This window comes from Haemaphysalis longicornis, unplaced genomic scaffold (genome assembly GCF_048455015.1).
Source record: "Haemaphysalis longicornis isolate Haplotype H1 unplaced genomic scaffold, Haemaphysalis longicornis Haplotype H1 scaffold_2, whole genome shotgun sequence".
Lineage (NCBI taxonomy): Eukaryota > Metazoa > Arthropoda > Arachnida > Ixodida > Ixodidae > Haemaphysalis > Haemaphysalis longicornis.
Genome location: NW_027526295.1, coordinates 204,533,718 through 204,539,717, shown reverse-complemented (window position 1 = coordinate 204,539,717; position 6,000 = coordinate 204,533,718). Strand labels below are relative to the sequence as shown.

Genomic DNA, 6,000 nt, shown 5'->3' with positions numbered 1-6,000 from the left:
AACGTATTGATGAAGGTCGGATAGCGACGACTCAGGGGTTCGCGCAAGACGCTAGCAATGGCAGTGCGCTACTTCGAGGAACGTGACGCCAGCGCCACATCAACGAGCCAGCCTGCAGGGACCTATGTCTATCGACTTGTCGGTTTCAGGCAAGATACCAAGAACAAGGCCGAGACCGCTTGATACAACATAACTTCCTGGATAAGTGTTTTACTGCGCGTGGTAAACGTGGCTAGACGAGAACGGTAATGCACTGAGGCCTATCCCGGGGCGAAGAAAATTTTGCGTTGGTCCCGGCCCCTTGGAGCTTGCTGGACAAGGACCACGCACGTTGGCTGATACCAGCAAGTGCGGACTGATGCTCTAAAGACACACTTAGCAGATCGACCGAAGCGGAGAGTTTAAATCCAGTGGAAAACACCCGCGTGATCAATGATCGCACGCTCGACGCCCCCAACACACACACAAGTGCGAAAAAGCAATTCGCAGGTGGTGACAGCGAAACCCAAACAAGCTGTTTCGTCGGCCATCATGATTGGTTAAACCACACCCGCCCCATTTTCTTCCAATAAATGTAGTGAACTTTACCTAAACTAAACAAACAGCAAGCATTACCCGGTGTACTTTTTACCATAAATAACACCCAAGTGTAAATCGCAGGGACTTGTCCTTTGCCTATTCTCTGTGCCATGCTTTGATGCTTTTGTCTCTCAAAAACGACAACGTCAAAAACATTTCACTGATTACTAAGATTTCGGCACGCTAACACACTCCTCGCTTTTGTTCATGTTATTCCTAGCATCCGCTTCAACCTACGCAATCATATCTTGTTTTCCGTGACCTTGTCCGTTGCCATACTCCCCATCAACTCTGCAAGATCGATCACCCACATCGGATTACTTGGTGGTGGACACCTTGTAATGATAACCACAATGAGCACCCGCTCCCCCAAGTTCGCACAGTGCGTAATTCCATCTAGTAGGACACACGAATGCTGTGTCGCTCCGGATGAGGTGGAGGAGGAGGATGGACAGAGGCTGAAAATAATAAGGCGGGGCACACACTGGTGAACGTACAGTTCGGACAGCTGGCGCAAGCAGCGACCGTGCCCTTCCAGCGGACAAAGGCACTCGTGCGCGCGTATAGGTCTTCGTCGCTTGTGTGCAAACACTCGAAACAATCGCCGCTGAGAGCACCTTCGTGTTCGGAACCATTGTCCGTCAGGGATGCGCCACCAGAACTGCTCCGTCTCTCTCGGCCTTCTTCCTTTGTGCCCCAGTTGGCTATCGGCACACAGGCACACACCCTATGTCAGCATCCGCTTCTAAAAAAAAGGAGAAATAGGGAGACAGAGAATAATGGGGAACACGCAGAATGTGGACGCGAGTCGTTTTCGTGGCCCGACAGATTTCTGTCAGGAAGAGGACCCTCGTGCCGTTCCGCGTGCGAGCTGGATTGATTTCAAGTCCCCCTTACTGGTATGTGTGCGTGTGTTTGTTTGCCTGTAGAAACCAGGAAGCATGCCAGTTTACCCCCGTGTCTGTTTTTATTTTCTGTGACGTGATTGAATGGCGTTGAGTTGACGTTTCGATTAGATCTAGGGAAGAAAAGGTCCGGCCATAAGGAAAAAGAACGATGCTGCGTCGAAAAAAGAAATGAATTTGTGTTTGGTGTGGGATATTCTGTGTTGACGAGAACCGCTTTTGGGGAGCAAGAGTTGGAACAAGGCGGGCACTCAAAAGCCAGCCTCGACTGACTACACTAAAAGGCTGTCACGGGTGAGGTAGTCAGGGCTTGAATAATCCGTCTGAATAAGTAGTCATTCAAGCAGTCTTAGACACTGGTAAGCATTTTAAAAACTAAGAAAGAAGACAAACGATCAACACGTCAGTCTTGGTTGACCGAACATGCTTTGCCTTGTAGGGAGTGCCTCGACTTTAAATTTGAGCTCGCCTGTAGAGAACAGGCATCAGGCTGAGAAACATTGCGTCTCCGTCAAATCGCACTAAACCTCTCAGGCCTAGTTCCTTCCTTTGGTCAATAAACTCTTTAAAACCATAATGCCCGGGAAGTGCTTTTCTCTTACCCGTATGACACCGTATTCTAATTGAACGCAACTGTAGTGTTCTGCTAAAACGCAATTCAATGACATTTGCCCATACTGATTATATCTGCGCCGAAGTAACAGTGCTTGCTTTATCACGGAGCGTACTAACAACGAGTGTACTGGAGTCATAGCAGAAGTGTCCAAAGAGAGGGGGCATCACGTCATCTCTTCAAACTCCCTTCCTTCATTTAGGCTTCCTATGCGGCACCTGCTTGAGATTTCTTGACCCACGGCCGTCGTACGCTGCCTTCGAATGGACCGCTCTAGCCCCCCAGAGCGGTTGCGTTACTTGGCGGCCTTGAAAACCCTCCAGATGGCCTGAACGGACGGTTGCCGTAATGGCCGGCGTTTGTAGCACTCGCGTGAAGTGCTGACCATCCCGGCTTTGTGTACGCATCGCACTATTCAGATGGGAGATGTGAAAGCGGGAAAATCCGGACGTATGATCAAGCGCAGGCTACCGATCCGCATCCTGCGGCTTTCTGCACTGAATAACAAAAGAACACGGAATATTTATAATTCGAAGGCGGCGGTTCTACGGGAGCGTCGAAACGCAAGCCAGAGATTTGCGATGTGATCGAGATTGGCCTGCGATTGAAGCTGGCTTTATTCCAACTTTCATCTTCATTGACTCGACGCACGAAGCTGTCCACTTAATCTCTGTTGGTCTTGGGTTGCTTAAACTTGTGCCTATATCGCGTGTGCGCTGTGAGCGCGCGTGCGCTGTGCGCTGTGCGCTGTGCGCGAGAGTGAGTGAGTGAGCACGCGCGCACGCGCGCACGCGCTCACTCACTCACTCACTCTCTCTCTCTCTCTCACACACACACACACACACACGCACAAACACACACACCCACGCGCTCGCTCGCTCGCTCACTCACTCACTCACTCACTCACTAACACACACACACACACACACACACACACAGACGCGCGGGCGTGTGTGTGTGTGCATGAACGTGTGCGTGGGCGTGGGCGAGCGTACGCGTGCGCGTGCGTGTGCGTGGCGCACGTGCTTGCGTGCGTGCGTGTGCGCGTGCGCATGTGCTAGCTTGCGCGTGTGCACGTGTGTGTGCGTGCGTGTGCGCGTGCGTGTGCGTGTGCGTGTGCGTGCGTGTGTGTGTGTGTGTGTGTGAGAGAGAGAGAGAGAGAGAGAGAGAGAGAGAGAGAGAAAGAAAGAGAGAGAGAGAGAGAGAGAGAGAGCCCGCATGCCGTCGTCTCAAAAATATATTCCGCGCACAGCGCTCCCACCAAGTAATAAAGGCTCTTACTTCAAATCACACTTTTTCTTATCTTTCTTTTCCCATTCGCATTGCTCTGCCTCTTACACTAACTCACGCTCGTACAATTTAATCATGAAGTTCCTTGTCTTCCTTCTGGTTATTATTTCCACTAAAAGTTGTTCGAACGTTCGAACGGCTCCTCCCACGCTATTTTGCTCGGGATGGTCAGTGGACGATGTCCTTCTCATTTTTTTCTTCTCCACATAAACACTACCAAGCTAAACAAGTTCTTTTTTATGGCTTCATGTAGTATATGCTTTCCTTTTCCAACATAGATTGTGGACTCAAGGTTTTTGTGCTCGGCTCTCAGGGGCTACTTTCAACTTGTTTGTTCTCTGTTCAGCGAACCTTAAGGTTCCTATCTGAAGTTCATTTCTTACAACTCATCTCTTATCACCCATAGTTTTACCCCTGGTCCTATACACCAGCCACCTTATTTAATTTTTAACCACTCTTGCTCTTCACCCTGGCCCTTTACACCAGCCGTGCTCATTGTTTTTAACTGATTTTATTTCGTGTTCTCTCCTATCAAATCACTTTGTGTTTGGCGCTCTTTGCCCATGTCGGCCTTGCGCCAATAAAATCAATCCATCATCATCATCACTTTCAACTTGTTCCTTTGTCATTCAATGGCTGCAAATTACACTTGAGGTACGTTTTAAGCGCGTTCGTTGCAGAAACCATGTCCTCCTTCCTATCCGTCGTCTTTAAATTGGTTTCGCGTCTGCGGCTCTCAACTTCACTTCCTTGCACTTACGGTCTCCGAGTGCCAACAGCCATTGCGAAGGCGTCAGAGCTTATCGCTGTCTTTTTACCTCTCACGACATCGCCTTCATTTTTCTACTGCTCCGAGGCAAGATGCGATATTGCTGCAGGAGCGCTTGAAGAGCGCCTGAGTAATCTGACATCCCGGCGCAGGCCGCGTGACAGGCGTTACGCGGAATACTACATCATCGCGCGAAAGAATTTCCCTGGTTCAACCAGCACATAGCTTCCTCTGATGGCAACAGATAAGCTCACGGTCATCGAGTAACAGCGTCCCAGGTCTTTCTATTTCGCCTGGCTGACTCTTTACAAACACGGAGTGTCTTGTGAAAATTCGGCTGTTTATGTTTGTCTCCTTGAGCTTTACTTTCTTTCACTTTACTTGCGCTCCCTCGGCGTCTTGAGCGAAAGTCTGTTATCGCCTCGTGGTTGAGGAACTTCTATGAGTTTGAAGACCCGCTCAGGGCGCTTCCGTTTCCCCGGTCATGCGCTCGTAACACCATTGTAGGGCATAAAGGCCCGAAGTGAAGATGGACGCAGGGCAAGTATAAGGGCGGTCAACAGCAGCGACACAGCCGGCACGAAGACGGACAACAGCAGATACACAATGAACCGGGTAAATTGAGCACCTCTTTGAGTTCAAAACACGGGGCCGGAGGGTCGTTAAAAAGCGGACAGTCGTTCTTTTTTGGACTTCTTTAATTTTTGTTCCGTGTCGTTGATGTGCAGCCACTATTGTTCCTTGACTTCATGTTAGAGTTGTACAACTAATGGAAAAGAATCAGCGTAGAACAACAAAAACAAATATTTATAGCGGAAGGTCGGGCAAGTTAATATTCTGGTAACTTCTACACACTTCCGTTGCGCGAAAAATAGTCAGGAACACAATGACGAAATGCGGAAAAGTACCCCAATATTTTTCTCTTGTGCTTCCGGGTATATTTTGCGCCATAAAATCATGGACAAAAACATACAGTGTTAAAACTCCGAAAACCAGCTTAAGAAAAAAAGAAAAACATTTTTTCTGTTTTAACGCGAAGCTCTTTCGCAAATCGTAATTTTTCGTGTCCAGGTTAAAAATGTCAAGAAATTTCCGAGCACGCGCGCGTGGGTGCGGACCTTGCGGCGACCGCCTTGCAGTTAACAAAACCAGCAAAATGCCTATCGCTCGTGTGTGCGTGCGTCGCGACGGCCGCCCAGCGTCTTCTGTACACGTTTGTCAAGCCAACCATACTTAGGGAGATCGGTCAAGATTTGGGCTACCACCCCGACGTTAGGAAAATCAAGAAAATGCTCGTGTGTTCGTGCTTCATGGTGACTGCCCAGCGTCCCCGGCGCACGTTTGTCAAGCCAAGCATGCTCACTTCGGGAGATTGGCCAAGATTGCCAAAAAAAGCGGCGTTCTCCGTACTCCTAGCAACACTTACTCGGCACGAGAAAGACTCTAGCGTTAGTCGTAATCGTAGGAACACTTGCTCGGATCGACAAAGACATGTCAACGTCATAGCGTACGCCCCTCCAAGGTAATGTCCGATGATTATCACTTCAATAAAAATGAAAGAAGCTCATACTTATAGCAACAATGATGGAGTAAAGGTTGTCGCGGCAGCGAAGAAGGAGCAGATCAGCTGCGATCGTAGACTTAAACCGTCGTGATGGTCGAGAAGGTTGCGTACCGCTTCGCTACCTCCGAGTCTTACGTGTTAGTCAGCTTCTTTCCTTTTTTGTTTTCTTCTGCTGTTGGGGCAATTACATAAAAAAACTAAATATGCCGCTGGATGGTTTGCTTTTGCTCCGGGTTGCCTCCTTTGGAGGGGTCATGAATACGTAAAAGTTTGTTTCATT

The 6,000-nt window shown here is 49.0% G+C and overlaps 1 long non-coding RNA gene across 1 annotated transcript in view; it reads right to left on the bottom strand.

Annotated features, from left to right (window-relative positions):
* Window positions 1-200: 200 nt before the first annotated feature.
* Window positions 201-6,000, bottom strand: part of LOC144167607 (uncharacterized) — a 173,083-nt gene continuing 167,283 nt past the window's right edge. Inside the window, exon 3 of the long non-coding RNA XR_013322055.1 lies at window positions 201-1,324. This is a non-coding gene — a long non-coding RNA (uncharacterized LOC144167607). The remainder of the gene's footprint in view (window positions 1,325-6,000) is intronic.